This window comes from Adiantum capillus-veneris, chromosome 6 (assembly GCF_014529385.1).
Source record: "Adiantum capillus-veneris isolate H3 chromosome 6, ASM1452938v2, whole genome shotgun sequence".
Taxonomy (NCBI): Eukaryota; Viridiplantae; Streptophyta; class Polypodiopsida; order Polypodiales; family Pteridaceae; genus Adiantum; species Adiantum capillus-veneris.
In genome coordinates this window covers 171,301,766-171,328,192 of record NC_140936.1, presented here as the reverse complement: position 1 = coordinate 171,328,192, position 26,427 = coordinate 171,301,766, and positions in this window count along the sequence as shown.

Here is a 26,427-nt window from a genome sequence, read left to right as displayed (position 1 = left end):
AGGATTTTCTTCAAGACCATTTTGATATGCTTCGAGTTCCTCGATAGAATGTTAAGCAATGTTAAGCAAGCTCAAGATTGATATAAGAAGTTTGTAGATGAGCATCACCGTCTTGCTACTTTCCAAGAGGGAGACAAGGTTTTCCTCAAGGTTTCGGAGTTGAGGGGGGGGGGGGGGGGGGGTAATGTAGGGACACGGGTCCTATGGGCAAGGCCATCGACATGATTGAATAATAGTGTACACTAGGGAGAGGCTATAAGATAGCATGGTTGGGTGGAGACTAGCACACGGCATTACTCTCGTCCATCCAAGTTTCAAACTTTCTATACCGCTCCCGAAACTTGACCATCTCTCTGGTTGGTCGACTAAGAGTGATATTTTTCTTAGTTAGTAATAACAACAACAAATCAATTACTAAACTCTTTCTATTCACTGAGATAGGTTGTAAGTGATCTAATCTTATATAATTGTCCTTCCAAGCTGCTTTGCCTCCCGAGCCATAGGTCGTGGGAGTTTGTATGGCCCAAGTTTCGCGTTGTTGTCTGTAGGATGAGCCTGTTGTAGCCTAATCGCTCTTTTTGTATTGCCCACTCCCACTCTACATTTTCCATGTTACCATCACGATAGCTCCTGTCTGGATCTCTAACTTGGGTGGCCACTGCACGTCATACACTGGATTGCTTGTTTTTCAAAAATATTTTTATGTAGGGAGCATTTAGACTCCCAATGAGAATTCAAAAATATTGATTTAATCTATCAAAATTAAAGATATTATGGTCCATGCCATTTCATGTCCTTACGCCAATTAGTGAATTGAATTATCAATTAAATCTACTTAGCACTTGGCTCATTCATAAAACCTTTCATGGGAGCCTTTAAAACCTAATAGATTCATCTCTCAGGAAAAACCTTAGCACAATCCTTTGGGTATACAATAAAGTTGGTCCCAAAACTTGCTAAATTTAGAGTGACTTTGGTAAGATTTAATTTTACCCTAAGGCTTTCCAATCTTCATACTTAGAGTGTAATGAGTAAATTTGACAACTTATTACATAATTAATTTATATTTTTAAACTCCTATAATTACTATAATTAACCCCCTTTGTCTTGTACCTTTGATCAAGGTTGCTCAAGATAGATTTATCCTTTCTTGATCTATGTTGATTGATAGACTTCTTTCATTTGGCCCCAAGACTTTGAGAAAATTGAGTCTATACGCACTTTAATCAACTTCACTTGTTCTCTTTTATTTTCCCCACATGCACTTAAGTAGAAAACTTAAGATGGAAACCATTTTAGAAGGTTAGAGATTACTTTTCATGACATTACCTCTCTCTTAAAATCATAGTCATCCTCGACTATGGAGTAGGGAAAATAAAGGCCTAGCTAGTCCTTTTAATTTGGGTAGGTGATCCCTTTTTACCCATCAACATCCTTCCTTAGTGCTTGAAAGACTTAGTTGTTGCAAGCATGTCTTTACTTAGCCCTTACATCTTCCAAACTAGAATGGCTAAGTCCACTTGATGCTTAAGAGTTTAAGCTACTGCAAGCATGTAATGTATCGAGCCCCACTAATCGTTGCTAGGAGTTTTCTGGAGCAAGGGATTGCGCATATGTATAAACACATGCATGGTGCATAAAATAAATAATTGCCCATTTTCCAGAGCCAGGTGGTTATATGGGGCCCACATGTGTACAGGTAGGACAACATGTACATAGTGCATCGTTTTTCATTATCACTAGTACCAATGTGTTTTTTCTATAATAATGAGGAGTTGATAGCACGTAAAACTTCTCAAGGAAGCTATCTATAGGCCGATGACATGAGGTAAGCAGGTGCGTCAGATGGCATCTAGTGGCGTCAGGAGGTCGAATGGGGTCAATATTTCCACGTGGATAAGTACAGACACAACGTGGGTGTTTTCTTGTGATAATTATGCAAAAAGGTCATCATGAGAATTGGATTTGGGGACCACTTCACGTGATTGCAGGATGCATTATTGGAAAAAGTTGAGTGCCAGGTGTGCGGATGGATGCAGCAGGGTGACAACTATGCACTGTGAGGCCGCTTTTTGGCTTGTTCGGGATACGTTTGAGGTCAACTAAAAGGCCAAAGTTTCCCAATTAATAAAACTAAGTGTGGGAACTGAAAAACCTGAGAGAAGGACCAAAAAAATGTGGAGAAGAGGAGGAATACCCGCAGCTCAGTTTTTGCTCATTTTGGAGCATTTTTTTTCCCTAAACAGCTCATCCGAGGTCGGATTTGAGCACTGTGGCATTGTAGGGTGGGGTTTTTGGTAGTTCTGGACACAATGGTGCTATCCATTTTTCCAAATTCCTCACAAATTTTTGGTTTTTTTTCTGTGTAATCTTCTCCGGTGAGTGAAGCCTCTACTTAACTTTGTGGTTGTGTCTAGTGTATTTCCTCAATACTGTGTAAACTATTTGCCCCATTGGTGTTGGGCTGAGCTTCATTGAGTCTAAACAACAAGGTATATAAGGTGTATAAGGCACTGTACATTGGTGTTTTATCCCACGACTAGCCAGAAATGCATTGAATTCATGAGACATATACTCCCCCCCTCGATCGGAACAGAGGGTGCCCATAGTACATTTCGAGACATTTTCAGCCATAGACAGAAATTGTTTGAAGCACATAAAAACTTCGGACTTCTCTTTAAGCGGAAATACCCATGCATGCCTGAAGTAATCATCAATGAAAGTCACGAAGTACAGGTAATTGCCCAAGGACGGAGTTTGCATGGCCCCACAAACATCACTATGCACAAGCTGCAACCTGCATGTGGCCCGAATTGAACCATCCTTTGAAAACTTAGAACGCTGCATCTTACCCAAAATACAGCTTCAAGAGGTGACAAAGAAGCAACCATGTCAGATTTCTGCAAACGCAGCAAACTGGAAAAATTCAGATGACCAAAACGTGCATGCCAAAGTTTTGCATCTGAAATAACCCTTGAATCTGCAACAGCATTTGCAAAATTTTGTCCACACTTGTCATACAAAGTGAGCTTATACAGCCCACGGAACAAAAGCCTAGATGCAACAATTTCATCACCAAAACTGAGATCATGAACTGTACATCTGTCATCCACAAATTTGACTACAAGTCCAATTCTAGCAAGTGCGGATACAGACAAGAGATTCTTCTTGATCCCAGATACATAAAGTGCATCAACAAGTGTGAAGGAACTGCCATTAGCAGCAGTAAGCACAATCTTTCCAACTCCCTGAACTGGATAAGAGGCGTTGTTGGCACAAGTGACTGAATTCCCATGAGGGACAGACTCGAGAGAGGTAAACAATTCACGATGTGAGGTAATGTGCTTTGTAGCACCACTGTCAAAATATCACACATGTGAATCTGCAGCAACTGACAAGCATGCATCATGGACAACAGGATTGTAAGTGCACTCTGTGCTAAACGCCCATTCTGCATCAACATCAGAAACACAGTCCCCTTTCACAGAAGACTCAACAATGGCTGCATTTGTAGTGGAACCAACATTTGCAGTGGAACCACCCTCTTTCTTCTTAGCCTCTTTGGCCTTCAACTTAGGACACGATTTGATCAAGTGATCATTGGCTTTACAATAATGGCAACGCATCTTCTTTTTGCCCTTATCACCAGAATTGCCAGACGAAGTACTGCCAGCAGAAACATTAGGAATTGAATTTCTGCCACTCGCAGCATAACCATAAGAAGTGGCTGCATTACTGCTACCACCCTTTCTTTGAGAAGCAATAAAAGCCTGTTCAACTGCACGCTGCCTAGTCCTATTTTTTCTGGAAAGTGACTCTTGCAACAGCAATGTGCATAATGCATCAAACTTGACAACTTCAGGATTTCCTTGGGTCATCAGTCTCCAAGTACTAGCAAAAGTCTGGTAGGAATCTGGTAAGGCATCAAGAACGGTCTGCACAAGGGAACTGTCTGAAATGACTTCATCTGAAGAAATAAGCTGCTCATTGATATCCTTGACACTAGCAAGGAAAGTGTCCATATCATCTTCCTCATGCATAATCTTCGACTCTAGCTCTTTACGCAGCAAAGCAATTTTAGCCTCATTGCGGTTTGCATAAAGACCTGCTAAAATATCCCAAGCTTGTTTTGCAGATTTTGCAGAACGGATGTGAGGAACAATGGTGCGCTTCACAGACAACGCAATCAATGCATGAGCCTGCGCATCCTTAACATCCCAACGAGCTTGTTCTACCGTAGGCAAAACAACTCTAACAACTACAATCCTTGCAGCAAGACCTGCAACATCCTCAACATCGCCTACATCCTCAGAACCAGGACGTACATCAATGCCTTGCACAATGTTCTAGACACCCTTTGACACAAGAACATGTTTCATCATATAAGCCCACATAGGGTAGTTGTCCCCATCCAACCTGTCCTCAACAGCAAACATCTTGAACACATCTGTGTTGTTGTTGTCAGCCATGGTAAATGTTGCACCTGATGTGAAAACTACCCGAAAATAGGAGAAATGGAGCGGGAACAACATGTGCTATATAGCACAAACCGTAGAAGACTATAAGGCACCTATTATGCAAAAAACGGCACTGACAGAAATTCTGCACAAAATGACGAAATAGCCTGTGCAGTATTGCTTGTAGTGGAAACGGAGGCCGAAATGAGCCCAAATCAAAAATCTGAGCAGACCAAGCTCTTCGAGCTGCCCCAAAATATTTGTCGACCTGCGAATGCTCGCCAAAGCTCACTGAAATCAGAGAAAGTGAGCAGGCGTGTGCCGGAGCAGCTGGCGGCTAAGCCCGGGAGGACGTGACCTGCTCTGATACGGGTTAATTTTATTTGCGAGTTAATCAATTCGTGTTTTTTTGCTACAGGTGATGCTTTTTCGAGTTTATAGAAGCATGGATTCCACTCATATGTATGCTCTCTAAGGTGGCGTTGTGGTATGTTAAATAAGTACCGAGGGAAGGAGAGAGAAGAAGGATTAGACGGAGAGAGAAAAACATACTTTTGAAATAGAGATAGGATCGGGGTGTGAGAGTACCGACAACGAGAGAGAGAGAGAGAGAGAGAGAGAGAGAGAGAGAGAGAGAGAGAGAGAGAGAGAGAGAGAGAGAGAGAGAGCCTGAGAGTGGGAGATGAGGGGGAGAGAGGAAAGATAGGTTCAAAATGAAAAAAGTCCGGCTAAAGTTTGGGCAGGAAGGTTCTCAAGCCGGTTCAAATTATTTCATTTAGTAACTTGGTATAGAATTGTTTATGTGTTGGTTTAATGTATATATTTTATAAATATCCTACATTTTAATTGAGATGAAAGTGGAGTTAAGTAAAAGTGGAGTTTTGTTGTGAAGAAGGAGGTTGTGTGCACGTTTTCTACTCACATGTGTGTGTGTGTGTGTGTGTGTGTGAGTGTGTGTGTGAGAGAGAGAGAGAGTGGGAGATGAGGGGGAGAGAGGAAAGAAATGTTCAAAATGAAAAAAGTCCGGCTCAAGTTTGGGCAAGAAGGATCTCAAGCCGGTTCAAATTATTTCATTTAGTATCTTGGTATAGAATTTTTTATGTGTTGGTTTAATTTATATATTTTATAAATATCCCACATTTTAATTGAGATGAAAGTGGAGTTTTGTTGTGAAGAAGGAGGTTGTGTGCCCGTTTTCTACTCACGTGTGTGTGTGTGTGTGTGTGTGTGTGTGTGTGTGTGTGTGTGTGTGTGTGTGTGTGTGTGTGAGAGAGAGAGAGAGAGAGAGAGAGAGAGAGAGAGAGAGAGAGAGAGAGAGAGAGAGAGTTTTCCTGTTCATATGCGTGTGAAAAGGTTCCAAAGCCGGGTCCACAAATAATGTTTTCCGAGCCCTTAGAGAGGCAGTTTGTGGTGGTTACTCATTGCACTATTATATGCCTATAGTATTCATAGAAGAATAATAATCATAGTGTTTCCCGAGCCCTTAGAGAGGCAGTTAGTGTTGTCTACTCATTGCACTTTTAGATGCTTATTAATCTTATAGGGGAATAATAATCGTAGTGACAAATCATGCATATTTTATTGCACACCCCACTTTAAAAGTTAGTGGTGGAGTAGTAGACGATTATAATATTCATATTGACAAATCATGCATATATTATTGCACGCTCCAATTTAGCAATTAGCATATGCTGCGTGGGACCCCTCATGTCACTAACACATGCCACTCTTCCATCACTATCAATGCTTTTTGAGAGCATGGTGCTTTAGCCTATATAAATGTTACAAGGCAAGCACCATATGCTGCACAAGTGAATCGGAGGTGCTAATCAAGAGAGATTTTTTCATTTTCCCTGTACTTATACAATGCCTATAGGATATGCTAGTACTGGTAATGAGGTAGTTGCAAAAATCCATGAAGAGCTTCACAAACTCCCCCCCAACGCACCCCTTGAAGAAAAGAAGACGTTTACACAAAGAGAGCGTGACACAAACAAGGCGATCCGGATGTTCAACCACCTTAATCGCGCTCGCAACACCGGAGACCAGGAACTCAATGATGGCTTTGAGACAATGCGAGAAGCTCTGGGAAAGTGGGAGACATGGGGGTACATAGATAGCTCTCGAAGGGCCGCTTTACAGGCGGAGATTGACCATTTGCTTGTCTGCAAACGCACAATCAACCTGGTCGACATCTCTAGCTCTAATGTGGTAGAAGATTGAGGCAAGATTTAAATAATTATGCACTAAATAATATAGTTAAATAAATATGCACTAGCACATGATAAATTGTACTAGTGTGATGCAAGTTGTACTGTGTGTGTGTGTGCAGGTTTGATTCCCTACGTAATCATGTAAACAACTTATTTTAATTATATGATGCTTATTTTAACTATATGATGGTGTTCCACTCTTCAGTGCCTTGGCGAGAATAATTCATATGTCTCTATCTGACTTATTATTATTGAAGTAGCTGTGATACTTTTAATCGGCCTGGTCTACTAACACATCTTCAAGATCTGTCATAATTTAGGGTATTGTTGATATCTTGTAGCTAAACTGAACCGTCAAATGTAACTACAAGGTGTTTGAAAGCCAAAAATGTAAAGAAAATCTATGTGAGTTTTTTATATAATGCAAGAAAAAGATGAGCATGTCTTTAGTATTTACCCTACTTTTAGTAGAATATACTTTCATGTCCATATAGGTGTTGTTGGAAACAAGGATGAATGCCTAATAAGCCAATTTGAAACTAGGAATCTAAAAAATATTGATGGTTGTACTTGTTTGGGCGAAGACCTCAAAGTAATGAAACACGCATAGACTCTTGCATATAAAATAGTAATTAAGAACACTTTACTGAGTTGAAGAACTGCATACGTACATAAACACACACGTATAAATAACTATATATATTGTATAAACAAGTACTTAAAAACACTTTACCGAGTTGAAGATCTCCTTACGTACATAAACACACACATCTAAATAAATAAATAAAAAGATATTATATATATAATATAAATATTATATATAAAACTATATATATTCTTAGACCGACAGTGTAAAGAAATACTGACAAGCAAATGAAATTTTGACAGCATAACAACGTGAAAAATAAAAATAAAACCATTCCATACTTGCTTCTGTGAAAGCTTGCCTAACTTTTGTTAAGCTTTCCTATTCTATACTTGCTTCCGTGAAGCTTGCCTAACTTTTGTGTATACATGAAACCATGATTATGTTTCTAAACATGAACAAAAAGCATGATTATATTCACAAGCAATCAAAATTTCGACAGCATAACGGCGCAAAAATACAAACAAATTTTTTTTCCATTCCATACTTGCTTCCGTGAAGCTTGACTAACTTTTCTGTATACGTGAAATCATGATTATGTTTTCAAACATGAACAAAAAGCATGATGATATTGATAAGCAATCAAAATTTCCGTAGCATAACGGTATGAAAATTCAAACTAAAAAAATTCCCATTCCATACTTGCTTCCGTGCAGCAGCGAATGCTCACGGGAAGAAGAAATTACATAAGAAAAAAGCATATGTTGGTATATTACTTTGGTAAATCCAAAGCTCTCAACAAACTTCTATCTAGTATAATAAATATGAAATCATGGCTGAATTGATAAGGACGATCAACACCAACAACATGTCTTCAGTAATACCAAAAAAGTGGCACCCAAACACCATGGTCACACGTCGTTCCATAAAAATCACAAACTAGAAAAAATGATAGATAATACCAATGTTGATGTCAATCAAGGGCAATGTGATCCGGGCTCATATTGTTGCCAATCAGTCTCCTCATCGCTATCTGCATCAACTGCTGAAATAGCACGTACACATGGAGCCTTGAAGCGTGAAAGATGTTGATGGAAGACCTCTGGATCACTATCTATGCAGAGACAGTGTCTAGACAACTCAACGCAAACATTGCCCAAGCCACCACATCCAGAAAACATATCAACAATGTAGGTGTGCTCCGCAGTAAATGTCCGCACAAGCCAGCTAAAAAAAGCAAAAAATATGCGTATTTTTACTTTATGTAACATAGTCCAATAACGCATAGTAGGAAGCATATATTCTTACCGAAAGAAGTCAAGGCTACGCTCGACGGCACCTCTAAGAGCGTGTCCTCCAATGTACTCTCCGTCGACGCGCTCCACCAGTATTCCGGACTTGGCATCGAAAGAGTTGTTGTCCACGCTCTCTCCATCTCATCGATCGTAGATAGGACGTTGACCCTTACGATAAAACAATCCTAGCAATAGTGTTTCCACCTACAAATTACAACTAGAATGTGATCTAATTGAAGAAAACTACAAGCATGCTTTTCAATCAACAAATAAATTTACTTACTCTCTCAATCTCAATGGTCTTTCGCACATAACCATCGGGGATCAAAATAAGGATGGTGTGCATCATTTTGAATCCCATCTCGATGGCATGGCTAGACACAATGCCAAAGTGATCAGTGGAGCTTAGGGTGATGTACCACCCATTGTCTGCCACATACTTTGAAGCTATTACGGCCACTTTCTTACTTAATTTTCGAGAGAATTGATTCCATGGAGGGACCTGCATAATACGCATTGCTAATTTAATTAAAGTTCCAAAACTATCATAGACTGTCCATAGTGGTTTTGAAGGATGCATACCTCGTTCTCTGAAAAATTTTCAACTTTAAAGTTTGTTGGAAAATACGCAAACAAAAAGAGAGGCCACTTCATTGCTCTTTTCCCCATCAACATGGGCTGAATGAAGAAAATCCAAGATCCTACATACGATCAAATAAATGTATTTCAAACATTCACAACACACACCACACATAGTTAGTCTTTCTTTTCACATGTGTTTACCATTTCTCATCATCGAGAGAAATTTTGTAAACATCTAGCATGTTCCCAATAACGTTCACATCACAATCTATGGAAGGCACTGCATAATCAGAAAATAAAATATTTCATCAAGAATTGTTGAGTAGAAAGAAAGTGACAGCTAGATATCTATACAAGCAAGTTTACCTGTGGAGCCTTGAGCACCTTTTTGGTTCTTTTTGGGAGACTTCTTGGGCTTCTTGGATCTAACAAAATCCAATCGTTTCTTTATAGAGGAGATTGTACTATTGTTTACTCTTTTCGAAGAGGTGGCTTTCTTGGAAGCTGATCCAATCTCCTCAATACCATTTTCATTTCTTTCAAGAACGTGCTCTAAAGCAAACAAAAATATATTTCTCACAAACATAATCTAAATAGTATGAGCACTTTAACAATTTTGTAGTTTTTATAAATGCCAAAAATAACCTTTATATAAGTTCCCTTCATCACGTGGGTAGGTGCCTCGAGTGTAATCTAGCCACCAAGGGCAATACTCAATTTCCCAAGCAATCAAACCATAATCTCTCATCCATAGTGGATACATACACTCCTCACAAGAGAGGTCCCTCCAACTTTCAACAGCAATTGGCAACTTCTCCAACAAAGTTTGATCGTAAAGCTGAATTGGCCATCTACATCAAATGCAGTTAACTTTATTTGAGCTCCTTTCCTAAGTGACTTATTTATTATACAAACTCTAAGTAAAAAATAGAATAACAACCATAAAGATATCAATTGTATTACCTGAATAATACTCTCCTTGAAGATTCCATAAGCTTTGGAATTTTTTCATCCGACTCTTTTGTGTTGAGCTTACTCCAAAGCTCCACAAAAGCTTTATCAATGTGGTCCTTCAATTGGTGATGAAACCATGCTTCAAAGCCCTCCAACATTTCTTCAATCATTTTCCCTTTGATCCTCAAGCATTGCTTCAAGATACTTCCCCAATACCACTCTTTACGCAAGTACATTCTAAATTTCATTGCACTAATATAACGCTCAGAAGTAACATCATCTACACGGCAATGCATCAAAGAGTGCAATATTTCCTTTTTCCTATAGAGCAAACAATAAACAAACCATAAATGCATTGATTCATTTGATGATTTCATGTGTATTTTTCATCCAAAAATTATTACCTCTCTCGTGATATTTTAGAAGTTGCCAAAGAGTGGACTTTGTCTCTTGTAAGGCCCACTTGATCCTTTTCTCTTATCCAATTGAAGTTAAATAATAAAGAGAAGAACCCTTGGCCATTGGCGGGGTTGGCAATGACCAACATCTATGTTACATTAGCACGAGATCAAATCAAATCAATTTTTCAATCAAATATATCAAATTCAAATGACATGTCAACTTACAATTTTGTAGAAATTCAAACATAAACGGGGAGAAGAGAAAGTGTTTACCTTATAAGCTCTTTCTTTGAATATTTTTTCTACTCTTCCTCAAGCAACCATTTCCTTTTTTGGCAGTGAAATCGAGGGATCATTGATCTCTGGCATCTCTTTGATAAGAGACAAGTCAAAGTCTTCCTTTTGTAGAGCAAATGAAAAAAAAAAGTAAGATTTTACAAAATAATGTCAAGCTTTAGAAATTACATAAAAAGTGTACTTTAAGGCAAACAAAATATACCTTCCATATGAGCATTGCTAATAAAAGAGCAGGAGCGTTGTACCAACTCCCTTTAGATGCCTTCTTCTCACAAGAAAGCTCTACCTCTATCCATCGAATCCAATCTTGGGGAAAGTCTTTCATTAAAGAATCTTTGCTTGCCATAGCCAGTTTTTGGAACAAGAAGATCTCCTGCCCAAAATTTGTGCTGACAGTGGTTCTACCAATCCTAAACCACAATATCTTAAATTAAATGGCAGTAGAATGACATCGATAAAGTAATAGCAATAACGTTCAAAACAACAAATGTGCTTACTCATTTTGAGAGCGCAAAGCTAGCATAAGCTCCCCCTCTGCACTTCTATCAACAAAGACAAATTGACATTTCACAGAACAATGTCTCCACTTTATCATTGAAAATTCTACAACAACAAAAAAGAAAATTAGAAAGCATAGAGTAATACAAGTCAACTTTACATTAAACAAAAAAAGAAATCACTTACGTGTTTTTATTAAGCGCATCCAAGTTTTCAAACGGTGATTACCATCCCAAACGATAAATTTTTTTCCCCTTAAGTCTTCCCACTCAAGGGGAAGGGAATTATCAAAATCATCGCTTATTTCTCGCCAAATAGGCCCCCATTCATCTTTGTCTAAGTCGGAAACATAATGTTGATCATGGCCTGGCTTCTTAAATGACACAAGAAATGGATCTCCAAGCACACTGTATCCAGACATCTCAAACCTTTTCACCAAGCCCTCAATGCCTGGACCCACCGCTCTGATGGCTTCATTTTCCATCAATCTACAAAGAGGAATTCAAGGAGGTTCCCCACCTCTCTTTACAATAAAACCCTCTACAATCTCCTCTAATATTCGACCATGAACATCCTTTCCAAATACTGTTGGATGATCGGGAGGTTTAGCACCAATTGTTGTTGCTTCAGGCACGCTATGAGCCACCAATTCACCTTGCACCAATTGTTGTTGCTTCAGGCACGCTATGAGCCACCAATTCACCTTGTGTAGCATGAATATCTATGAACACCTCTTCTTCATGCACATCACTCAATATATCCTCTTCTTCATGCACATCACCCAAAATATCCTCCTTTCGATGGACATTGGAAGAAGAAATGGAAGATCGTGCATTGGCCCTATGCCCTGTAGTGCCAGACCTTAATGTGTATCCTACTCCTACAAGCAAAAAACAATAAGAACACAAATAGTTTAGTAAGTATGATGAGACAAAAGAAAAGAAAACAAATAGCTTAATGTATTTGAACTTACTTTGAGAGATACCTATCCTGCCACGTTTAGATGGTGTACGAGCCATAATCTATTAACCACAAACAACAAAAATCTTCTTAGCAATGACAATACAAATATAAAATTCTAAATTTCGGCAGCATAACGGCATAAAATGCAAACTAAAAAAAAAACCATTCTCAACTTGATCATGGCAAGGAAAAATACAAATCCACTTTGACATTTGTATACCTCTTCTCTACAACGACCTGTTCTTACATCATTGTAATTGTTACTGTAAGTGTGTATGCAAGTGTGTGAATGCAAGTGTTTATATGTGTGTGTGTGTGTGGATGTATGCATGATTGTGTGTGTGAATGTAAGTGTAATATGTGTGTGTCTTTATGCATGATTGTGTATGTGTTTGTGCTGTGTATGCAAGTGTGTTGATGTTGTGAATGCAAGTGTGTTGATGTTGTGAATGCAAGTGTTTATATATGTGTATGTGTGTATGTATGCAAGTGTGTTGATGTTGTTTAACCAAGTGTTTATATATGTGGGTGTATGTATGTATGTATGTATGTGTATGCAAGTGGATGTGTGCATGATTATGTGTGTGTGAATGTAAGTGTAATATGTGTGTGTATGCAAGTGTGTTGATGTTGTGAATAAAAGTGTTTATATATGTGTATGTGTGTATATGCTTGACAATACAAATATAAAATTCTAAATTTAGGCAGCATAACGGCGTAAAATGCAAATTACAAGAAAAACCATTCTCAACTTGCTCATGGCAAAGAAAAATACAAATCCACTTTGACATTTGTATACCTCTTCTCTACAATGACCTGTTCTTACATCATTGTAATTGTTACTCTAAGTGTGTTTAATATGTGTGTATGCAAGTGTGTTGATGTGTGTGAATGCAAGTGTTTATATGTGTGTGTGTGTGGATGTATGCATGATTGTGTGTGTGTGTGTGTGTGAATGTAACTGTAATATGTGTGTGTCTGTATGCATGATTGTGTGTGTGTTTGTGCTATGTATGCAAGTGTGTTGATGTTGTGAATGCAAGTGTTTATATGTGTATGTGTGTATGTATGCAAGTGTGTTGATGTTGTGAATGCAAGTGTTTATATATGTGGGTGTATGTATGTATGTGTGTGTGTGTATGCAAGTGTAATGTGTGTGTGTTTGTGCTATGCGTGCAAGTGTTTTGATGTGTGTGTATCACTGTGTGTGTGTGTGTGTGTGCTTACTTGGACACGCTCGCCCGATCCACCGGAGGAGGTCCAATGGAAGCTCCATTGGAGCTCCTCCATGCCTTGAAAGGCATGGTGAGAAAGCAGCGCGCGCGCTGCCCTCTCACCATGCCTTTCAAGGCATGGAGGAGCTCCAATGGAGCTCCATTGGAGCTCCCCCATGCCTTGAAAGGCATGGGGAAGCTCCATTAGGAGCTCGCGCGCTGCCCTCTCACCATGCCTTTCAAGGCATGGGGGAGCTCCATTGGAGCTCCATTGGACCTCCTCCGGTGGATCGGGCGAGCGTGCGCAGGTAAGCACACACACACACACACACACGTGAGTAGAAAATCTACACACACACACACATACACAGTACCTTGTCTTCTCTTACTCCTCTTCTTCACAGCAAAACTCCACTTTCTCTTCACTCCACTGTCATCTCCTTCTTCACAGAAAAACTTCACTTTCACTTCACTCCACTTCAATCTCAATTAAAACTCCATTTAAACTTCACTCCACTTTCATCTCAACTGCTACTTTTTTCACACACACCATATATTACAAAAATGATATTGTGGTATAAACACTCACACACACACATTCATTTATATATATATGTATATACACACACAAAGATATACACAACATGGATTTATATATATAGTTTTACTAAAAAAATACTATGTTTTTTACACACACACAACCATATATTTTAAAAAATGATTGTATGTGTTTGTGTGTATAAAAAACGTAGCATTCTTAAAGTTAAGTCATGCACACACACACACACACACAAAATGTAACAACTATGTGCACAGTTAAATATCTTATGTTCACATACACTCAACTTAAATATCTTAACTTAAAAAAATGCACATACACTCAACTTAAATACACTCAACTTAAAAATATCTTAACTTAAACTATGTGCACATACACTTAACTTAAATATCTTAAGTTAATAAAATGCTACGTTGTTTACACACACCCACAAAATCATTTATACACACGCACAGTAATGTATATAACTTAACTAAAATAATTATATATACACACTACCAAAAACACACACACATACATATAATTAAAATGGCAAGATGGAATCATATATATAACTTAACTAAAAAAATTGCTACGTTTTTTATACAAAGTCAGTCATATAGAATGTTACGTTTTTTATACACACACTCACACAATCATATATATATATATATATACACACACACACACACACACACATACACAAAAGATGAAGACACTATTAGACTGCATTAAATGCAGTCCTTGAACCACCATTTAGAAATTAAATGGCCCCTCAAATTTGATGACATATTCCACTGCACATACATTCAGAACCGTCATATATTAAATGCACTTCTTCAATTATGATTTTCATTATTCTTTGAGCCGTCACAAGATCTTATGCAACTGTCTTTTCGTCTACCTTCCAATCTTTCACTTTCATTAACCTTCACATCTTTCATTAACTTTCACCAGTTTCATTAACCTTCACTTTATCTTTAACTTTCATTAACCTTCACCACCTTCACTTAATCCACCACAGTTTTCTCGCATCTCCACCCTGTAATCTGTTGCTTGAGAGAATATGTCCAACATGAAAGTAACAATAACTTGGAAGGTTGGTGGTCAGATAGTCAACCGCAACATTCAGTTGAAGGGAAACTCATTGTTGCTTAGTGATTACTATTTGCAGAGTTTGCTGCCTCCATCTTGCCATTTTCAGTCACTATCTGCTCTTATTGAAAGTGATTGTGGCCTAACAAAAGTCTTGCTGCAACCACAGTGGGATATAGAAGGTCATCAACATTTCTTAATAGATGGTTCTTTTTCGAGCTTGTTTGAGATGCTTCATTCAGACACATTTATACAGGTATCTGACAATGAGAAAGGAAATGACAAAGAGATATCTGAAGATGTTTTAAGCATTGTGCATCTTGAAAGTAGTGGTGACGATATAGGACAGCTCAAAACTCAGTCAATCGTCATTTGGATTCAACAAAATCCAAGGGCAAAAAAGTTAAATGATATGTTAACATTATGTGGAGCTCCTTTGCAAGTTGCTGAACTTCCACAACATTATGATGGAAATTTGTGTTTTGAGTTACCTGCGACTCAGGATAAAACAAAACGAATGACAGGGATGGAACAACGCTTAGCTGGTCACTTGTGGACTCGCCCATTTGTGACAACCATGGCAATAGCATACACAATTCGTCTAAGCCACTGTTTGGGATTCATGCAGTGTAATTATTCAACGTGTCCTCATTATATTAAGGAACAAGAATTCAATAGTAGAGATTTTCATGGATATTTGGACAGACAGGTGAAAAAGGACTACCTTGCAATGGAAGAGAATACAACAATAACTTGTCATTATTGTTAGAAGGTTGTTACTTGTGTTGCTGCTTGTCCCTGCAAAATCTATTATGTTTTGCCTAGAGATGGTACAATGTCGCGACTGGCAATACATGTTGGTAAACATTGTCATAATGTTAAGGCAGGAACCTCTAGGGCTGCTATTTCAAGAGTGCGGAAACTGGTAGGTGCAGTACTAAAAATAGAAAAGGGTGGCCCAAGAAAAATTCAAATGTTGGTGGCTCAACAACTTGTTCTTCACTCCTTGATTGGTGAGGAAGTTGAAGCTACATCCGATGTACAATTCAATGATTTTTTGGAAGAAATGATGCCACTGGTTCAAACCAAAGGGTAAGAAAACTCAATTTGGTTCCTTGAATTTGTTAATTTTTTAACTATTATAAATTTAGCCTTCTTGTGATGCATCGTGTAGGTTTTCTTCAATTGTTTCAAAGGAGAGAAAGAGTCAAGGTGCTGTTATTGGGAATGGATATGATAATATTTTATTGCTTCAAAAAAAGTGCATGTTTCCTTTTTTTCATGGGAGTAAATTTCCTGGACAAGGTGAAGAGGATGACAAGTGCTTCCTATTTAAAATGTCCACTAAAGGACCAGGTTCTGGGATTGATCTAGTAAATCGGATGAAAAGAACTGAAACTAGTGACTTGAGAAATGCGTGGGTACATTTTGATTTTACCCATAGAATAGATGGATAGGCAACAATGTCATGCTCAGCTTATGATCCAAGGTAATCTTTAAGTGTTTAAATATCTCGTATTTTTTTATCATTAAATAAAAGAAGATGTGTGAAAATGTTTATGTTGAATATCTTGCAGCATACGATCACTACAAATAATTGCTATATGTGAAACTAAAGAGGAGGATGCAAAGACTCAAGTTATTTTTTGGGAGAGCCTTAATTCAACAATGGAAAAGTACGGACATGGTGCCGCTGACTTTGCAGGTTTTATGTCTGATGAAGATAGTGCAAATTGGAATGCTATTCGAACAGTCTTCAATGGCGGGCCAGATAATATCATGGAGGGACATGAACGATCATGCCTATTTCATTGGGAGCAGAGTCTCCACAAATATTCTAAAAAGTGGATACCTCAACATCTAACAAATCAACACATTGATATGTGTGAGGACTGGAGAGCTTGTAAGACCATTGTGCTTGCATCTCAAAAGGCGCTTTCAATTCAAAAGTGGTGGAGACAACATCTATCTACAGAGAGCATCACAAGAGTGAGCAGATGGTTTAAATGGTGGGAGCAACGAATTTCACACTAGGGAGGAATTGGAACAGATGTAAGTACCTTTATGACAATCTATATTTTTAGAAAATTTTCTTTTCATACATGAAATTTATAAATTTTAATTCATGTTTTTTTGCATTTCATAGGGTGGTCTAAGTCCGTGGGAGCGGGCACAAATTCCCAATGTTAATTTATCAGAAAGTGTACATGCCAGTTGGTTAGCAGGTGAAGGTGGAAAGGGAAAAATATCCTTGTATGATGCATGTGTAACAGATGTTATAAACTCATATATTCAATGTGCAAAGCGTTTGGGATATACTACTGGGCGTTATATAGGAACGGGTCCCACAATGGAGACCTTGCTTTCTCGAGTTGAATCTCAGCAAACTCCAACTCCAACCAACGTGGCCCATCTATTACACGAGGCTGTTGCACGGACTCCCATGTATGCGCAGCCAATTTTGCATGGAGACAAAGAAACCGTACAACGCAAAAAGAGGGGCAGAACAGGAACAAGTAGCTCCCATCGGCCGGAATATGTCATGGAATCTAAGCAACAAAACCATCACGGTGGACCAAAAAAAATCAAGTTTGATACCCAAGGACCAGGTATTTCTAACATTCCACTGCAAATTAGTGGCAGTGATGATGATATTGGATCTCAAAATGAAACAACCACACCTTTGTCATCTAAAACAAACAATGTGTTTGAGAGTGATGTGCCACGCACTCAGTGGGCCCTCAGGAGAATGCCTATTCAAAGTCAAAGAAAATGTTTTGGAACAGTAGGGAGAAAAAATTGTGACAATATCTTGCATAGTCGCTCAATTGGTCTTGTTGCTCCATGTATATGGTCCGAAAGAATGTTCAAGGGTAAAACAATCGAGCAATGGTTATGGTTTTGTAATCATGATATTTTGCATACCCAATCAATCAAAAGACAAGTCAAAGATTTACCTCCTGCTCCAAATGTTTGGCCAGTAGCAAGAGGGACAGCTATCTCCACACAGGAACTTGCCGTGCTGCATCAGAGTGGATCGGACAGAGAATTCAATGGTAAATCCACAACCTCTTGCTGGCAACTGCAAAGAAGGTGGTGGCAGCTCGAGGAAGAAAAAGTGGAGGCATGGAATCTCTAAAGAGGCCATGAAGAAATTGGAAGCATGTAATAGTATGACAATTATATTTTTGGATGAAGTGAAAAGTTCTCAAGAGCATGTAATTTTCCGAGATCTCACTGAAAATAGTTATGAGATTCATATAAAACAGAGTCCAGCATGCACGTGTCTGGATTTTCAGAAGCGAGAGAATACCAACAAATCCTTTTTGGCATGCAAACATATGTACTATGTGTACACAAAAGTGCTCGGACTTGAACCTAAGGAGCACATGATTATTCATCAGCCAACCCTCTCACCAATGGACATCGCTTTTATTCTTGGACAACCAAGGATGATTTCTCCCTCCATTTGATTACAACTGGTTTGGTATGCTTCTTTCACTCAACTAGAATATTGATCTATGATATGAAAGTGTTTTTCTGTATTTATTTTGGTTTATTATACTTGTGATTATTTATCTTGAAAAAACATTGTTTATGCAGCAAAGGATTTCAAATTTCAAGCAAAAGATATGAAGCATCTTGCAAGCTATTTGGGAGCAAATTACTTGCCTTTTAAAGTGACCATTACATTTATGGCGACTATCCTTTTTTGTACTCTAAGTTTGATCTTATCCTGTGGTAGTTTTGCGAATGTACTTACATCCTCAAACTTATGTTGTTTCAAAAAGCAATTGCTTGGGAAAAATAGTATTGTCTCTATCTGGCATTATTTTTGACTTCATCACATTTATATATGCTGTGGATTATATTTAACTATGAAATTAGTGTTGTCTCTATTCTGCATGATTTTTTACTTTATCGCATGTTTATATGTTGTGGATTATTTGACTCTGATCACATGCGTTGCGAGCCTATTTGACTCTAATGGCATGAGTTGTGAAATGGTGATTTTATTTGTTTACATTTTTTCCGTCGTTATGCTCTCTCTCTCTCTCTCTCTCTCTCTCTCTCTCTCTCTGCGTAGTGATATACAACTCTATGATTTTACTTTCTCTCTCTAGAAGAGAAGTCACTCTCTCTCTCTCTTAAGGATTTATGATCTCTTCTTCCAATGGTAACTCGCATAAATACTATCTCTCTAGAATTTATACTTTCTCTCTCCGTCAACCACACATATATGGAGTCTTATGACGATTGAAAATAACATTAAATAGATACTTTATGCTATGACACATATTTGGTTAAAAAAACTCTAAAGATTGCTAAAATTGTCACAAAAACTTGAAATGAAAAACTCGCAAATGTTAAATCCCCCTCTGATACCAATTGTTGGAATTAGAGTTGCAGAGAAACACACACAGCTTGGAGAAGACGAAGGAAGCTCAAGGCACACAATAGAGAGTGTGTTACTTAGTGTGCAATGGAAAGATAGATAGCTCTAGAGTGATGGGCGTATATACAATGCATGGGGGAAAAAACCTCCTAAAGAGGGAAAAAATGCCCCGGTGGTCCTAGTGTGTTCACACACATCACTACCACATGTATATGGTAACATGCATATCCTTTTGAAAGATATCTCTAAAATGACCTTTAGAACACGGTTCGGCCATTTTGAATTTTTGGTTATGCATTTTACTTTAACCAATGCTCCAGATACATTCATGACACTCATGGATAGTGTCTTACGTCCCTATCTTGCAAAATTTGTTGTGGTTTTCTTTGATGACATTATCATTTACAATAAGACTAAATATGAACACATAGAACACTAATGGGGGATTAGTGTTCGAATAGCTCTGAACTCACACCATGTATGCTAAGCCAAGCAAGTGCAATTTATTTAAAAACGAGATACATTAACTCAATCATGTGATCTCTTATTCTGGCATCAAGATGGGCACTGACAAGGTTGCTGCCATTCTTCAATGGCCACATCCCAACATGGTTGAGGAGCTTCAAATCTTCTTAGACATGGCTAGATTTTATCGACAATATAGCTGTGATTATGCCCTTTTATTGGGAAGACACCCAACAATGCAGTTTTGAACAGATCAAGGTAGCTATAGCCACAGCTCCCATCCTAGCAAACGTTGACCCACTTAAGTCATTTGTGGTAGAGACTCATGCTAGTGATAAAGCAATTGATGTGGTACGTCTCTAGGAGGGAAGACTTATACCCTTTGAAACTAAGAACTTGGATAGAGCTCAACAGAATTAGTATATCTATGAGAGGGACCTCTATGCCATCAAAATTGATGTTCCTATGATGGATCAACTTAAAGAAAAAGGTAAGACCTTTTTCTGTAAAGACGCCCAACAACATAGTTTTGAACAGATCAAGGTATCTATAGCCACTGCTCCCATCCTAGCAATCATTGACCCACTTAAGCTGTTTGTGGTAGAGATTGATGCTAGTGATAAAGCAATTGCTACGGTACTTCTCTAGGAGAGAAGACCTATAGCCTTTGAAAGTAAACAGCTGGATAGAGCTCAACAGAATTATTATGTCTATAAGAGGGAGCTCTATGCCATAGTTCACGCTTTACAAAAGTGGCGACACTATTTATATGGTGCCGAGTTTGAAGTAGTTTTTGACCATGAGAGTATAAAATGGTTTACTACTCAAACAGACTTGAAGGGTCGCAAAGCTAAATGGGCGAAGATCCTTCAAGGTTTGATAATCACTACTCGAGAGCTATATTCCAAAAGTTGAAAACTACGCTTAATCTTAGTATGACTGATCATCCCAAAACAGATGTTCAAATCAAAAGGGTTAATCAAGTGCTAGAGGTTATGCTACGAGCGTACATTAGTAATCAAAAAACCAATTGGGAAGACTACTTGCCTATATTGAAGTTTGCTTATAATAGTTCAAAGCGTGTGACTACATCGTTTAGTCTATTTATGCTTTTATATGGTTTTCAACCTAGATCACGCGTTACGGTGGGGTTGGCTACGGAGAAGATACAACAAGCGAGGGAGAGAAGATACAACAAGCGAAGGATTTTCTTCAAGACCATTTTGATATGCTTCCATTTCCTTGACAAAATGTTAAGCAAGCTCAAGATTGATATAAGAAGTTTGTAGATGAGCATCTCCATCTTGCTACTTTCCAAGAGGGAGACAAGGTTTTCCTCAAGGTTCCGGAATGTGGGGCAGGGGGGTGAAATGTAGGGATGTGGAGGCAAGGCCATCGACACAATCAAATAGTAGTGTACACTAGGGGGAGGCTATAAGATAGCATGGTTGGGTGGAGACTAGCACACGGTATTACTCTTGTTCTTTCATCAAAGTTTTAAACTTTCTATACCGCTCCCGAAACTTGACCATCTCTCTGGTTGGTCGACTAAGAGTGATATTTTATTAAGTTAGCAATAACAACAAAAAATCATTAACTAAACTCTTTCTATTCACAGATTTACGTTGTAAGTGATCTAATCTTATACAATTGTCCTTCCAAGCTGCTTTGCCCACCGAGCCATAGTGCGTGTAGTTTGTTTGGCCCAAGCTTCTTGTTGTTATCTGTAGGATGAGCCTGTTGTAGCCTTATAGGTCTTTTTGCATTGCCCACTCCCACTCTGCATCTACCATGTTACCATCGCGATAGCTCTTGTCTGGATCTCTAACCTGGTTGGTCGTTGCGTATCGTACACTCGATTGCTTGTTTTTCAGAAATATTTTTATGTAGCCCTCCAACCAGTGTAGTGACAAAAGTTGATCGAGGGCATTTAGACTCCCAATGATTAATCAACAATATTAAGTTAAGCTATCAAAATCAATGACATTATGGTCCATTTCATGTCCTTACACCAATTAGTGAATTGAATTATCAATTACAGCTACTTAGCACTTGGCTCATTCATAAAACCTTTCATGGGAGCCTTTAAAACCTTATAGATTAACCTCTTGTTGAAAAACTTTAGCACAATCCTTTGGATCTCCAATAAATTTGATCCCAAAACTTGCTAAATTTAGACTGACTTTGGTAAGATTTAATTTTACCCTAAGTCTTTCGAATCTCCATACTTAGATTCCAATGAGTAAATTTGACAACTTAAAATTTACATAGTTAATTTCTATTTTTAGACTCCTATAATTGCTATAATTAACTCCCTCTGACTTGTATCGTTGATCAAGATTGCTCAGGATAGATTTATTCTTTCTTGATCTATGCTCTTTCATAGACTTCTTTCATTTGGCCCCGAGCCTTTGAGCGAATTGAGTCTATACGCACTTTAATTAACTTCACTTGTTCTCTTTTAAAGGTTAGAGATTACTTTTCATGACATTACCTCTCTCTTAAAATCATAGTCATCCTCGACTACGAAGTAGGGAAAATAAAGGCATAGCTAGTCCTTTTAATTTAGGTAGATGATCCCTTCTTACCCATCAACGTCCTTCCTTTGTGTTTGAAAGACTTAGTTGTTGAAAGCATGTCTTTACTTAGCCCTTACATCTTCCAAACTAGAATGGGTAAATCCACTTGATGCTTAATAGCCTAAGCTACTGCAAGGATGTAATGTATCGAGCCCCACTAGTCGTCTTCCATAGTGTATTGGCAAAGTCTATTGGGTTCTTGAGAGAAATGTGTCTGCCCCAAGAATGATTAATTGTATGCATACAATTAGAAAAAACTCATCAACATTAAAAAGAAATCATAGATTCAAAACAAGACAAAATTCTTTAGGAAACACATTGCTTGTTCGTACTTTGTTCTTACCTTTGACATGAGTCATTGTAAGCATTTACAAAGTTTAAAATATCCTTTAGCTGGATGCCTCCCGTATTCCACCTTTTATCTTCAAAAAGATAATATTGAAATTTAATAAGATAACCTTACCACTTTGTTAAACCCTTTTTACATGTCATAGAATGCTCTCAAGCTGCAAGATCTCTTCTTGAACTTCAAATTCAAGTGAGACTCGGTCATAGTGTGGCTTGTCCTTATAAGGTTTTGAAGGCTCCCATGAAAGGATTTATGAATGAGATAACTGCTAAGTAGCTTTAACTGATAAGCCAATTTAGTAATTGGCTTAAGGACATGAAAGGCGCCATAATATATTTTTGATAGCTTAACTTAATGTTGTTGATTACTCATTGGGAGTCCTTGTTTCCCCTTGCATGTTGCACGGCTTAGGTGTGCTTTGGGAAATTGAAGTAATACCCAATCATTCTCTTTGAAGGTCAAGGATCTTTTATGCTTATTAGCCTCCGACCATCAAAACCACCGCATAACACTCGACAAAGGCCACTTGCCACCTACACAGTGCCCCAAGGAACCTGGCATTGTCACCAAGGGAGTGAGATCCATCTCTCTCTCTCTCTCCATGTTGCCTAATGGAAGGGCTCATTACCCTATATATATGTAGTCAAAATCATGGAAGTCACCCTTCATGTGGGTTTAAAAAGAATACCATGTGGAGTTGCCTCAAGCAAAGCTCTCTTGGAGTTGAAAAAAATTATTCTAAAAACCGTTTTTTAACCTACCACTTTCGAACGTCCTAAATTTCGGCTCTTGAATCCTTTTAGCAAGTTGTAAAGCTCAATTGAAAGCCCACTATGCTTGCCCAGGTCATTCTCACTACTAATTCAAGACTTGGGTTACACAACCACCTTTAGAAATGGTTCATGGTCAATCAGGAAAAAATCTTGTGATTCTCAAGGGTCAAAATCATGGAATGCTTTACTTGATTTTTATTTTTTGTGTAAAAGAGGATTGTATATCCATAGCCGAACTGAGTCATGGCATAAGTATCCAAGCCATGTGAGCCAAAAGGGAATGAAAACACTAGCGTGTTTTGGGTACATACCTGTGTTTAGTTATTCCGTTTTTCCATGTGTGAGCATTGCATCTACGGTAAAGTAATTAGGAGTACCTCATCTCCATTAAATAGGAATCATTGATAGCCTTTGGAGGTTGTTTATAGTAACATTTTTTGTCCTAGGTTGACCCACTCACTAGGAGAAGCTATCTATTTTGTGACTTTCGTAGATGATTTCACTAGAAAGATGTGGGTTTATCCTTTGCAACATGAGGATCATATCTTCTCTATTTTCTAGAAGATCTTAGTATTGATAGCCGTTTTTCGGATTTCCATAGTAAGCTACCTCACCCTACCAAAATCACCCAAACACTATGGCTATCCCTACCATTTCACTGTAAATATGCGTGTGTGAGTTAGGGGACTTTTCCCATATTTTCTTAAAAAACCTAAACTAGCTAGTCACTGGGCTAGTTGAGTAAAAAAATAAGAATAAATATTATGGCCCATTTGTGTGTAAATATTTCATTATATATGTGGCCTAAATATAGGGATTTTTATAATTATTTGGATATTTATTTAAATATTTATACCTAGGTGTGTGTTTTATTAAATTTACCTTCTTTCATCCTCTTACACCATAATTATATTTTTTTGCCAATATGTATATACTCTAACCTCATATTTTTCCTTTATACAAATCACTCCCACATTTTCACCCTCACCCTCGTGAAAACAAAAAATTGATTTCTACTCATTGGTTACTTTTATTATATTATTTACTTGCATACCTTTTCCTCTTTCACCCAAAATAATTCAAGGAGGGACCATATCATATGATTCCAATATCTTTCCATATCCATAACTCCTCCATATTTTTATTATTATTTTTACTCATTATTCTAACACTATGTGCTTATTGAGCTAAAGTCCATGAATAGTCCATACACTATTCCCACCATGTATATATTTCTTATTTCACCAATAATCCTCCTCCATGCATGGGTCAAGGGCAACTTGAATGCTTTGTATTATAATATGACAAAGGAGGGGCTCACTCTTGGATGCATTGTACAAATTCAACAAAGGAGGGGGCCACTAAAAGACTTTTGCAGACATAAAAAACAGGCTTTTTGGTGAGAATTTTGGCACCTATCTCCACTCCGAATTTGGAGCGGTGGTCAAAAGAGAAAATGTATCCCACGCTCTGAATAATCACCTCAAATTTTTTCATGATTTTTGGAGCTACCAGCGGTGAACTATGATTTTTTGAGTGGACCCCAGTCTGCCCACTTTTCTCACAAGTAGCCCTTAGTCTTCTCTCACCCTTCCACACACCTACTCACTCTTACACATCCCTCCCTCTCCTTCCCTCACTCAAACCTGAAATTTCCATGGCTTCTCCCACCCTCTTCACCATTACCCTTCTCTTTCATCCCTATAGTTCTTTTATGAATCTCTACATACATACACCCTCTCCATGTCTCTCTCTATTGCTTCCATGTTACAATTTCATTTACCTCTCCTAAAAATATCTAAAATTCAGCATCTTAACCATGATAACTTCTGCAAATTGAGGATTTTTCATCAACAAATCCTCTTTTCATCGTGGTGGTCAACCGTGGCGGCGGCGTAAAAAAGCGAAGAAGAAGAAGAAGACCAACGGCCATTTTTTCCACAATCTACACAAGGGTGAGTTCAAACTTCTTCAAGCTTCACCATCACAAGGATTTGCTCACTTCATTCAACCATCTTACTCCAACCATCCACCCCATTCTACCCATTGTAAATATATCATTAACTTTCTAGTGATTACTAACACTAACCACTAACATACTAACACAAAATAGCCATTGACCTAACCATAAAAGACACCTCACCTCAAGACATGTGTATAGTAACTCTCTCTCTCTCTCTCTCTCTCTCTCCTTACTTACTTTCACCTTATCTACCATCAATAATGCTCTCTTTTGAGCCCACACCCATGACTCAAGCAGACAAAGCAGGCCCGCAATGTTTTGATATTCAAAAAAATCATAATCCTGATTTGTTAGCTTGTAAATTAGGATTTCTAATAATCTTAATGAGGGGTCTCCAACCTATAAATAGGCCCCTCTCCTTCTTGTAAAACGACCTCCAACATCTCACATAACACCCCAACACTCTATGCGTGAGGAGAGACTTAGGTGTAGCAACCACTTGTGAGCTTCACTCTTGGTGTGAGAGAAGCCTTCAAGCTACACATTGCAAGCGAGAGAGCGTGAGCTCCACAAATCTCAAAACCACTATTATATATGCTCCTTCATCATCAATAAATTGAGGTTTGGTGCATCAAAGGCGTGATTCGATGTTCAAATCTTCGTCCTTCCATTTGTGCAATACGGTTTGGTGAATTCAAGGTGACTTGTGTATTTTGAGTTTTTATCGGTTGATCTTGATTTTAGGAAGTGTTTTAGTGTGTTTTTCATTGCCAATTTTGTGTCCATTGTAAGAGGGTATTGTGGTGAGA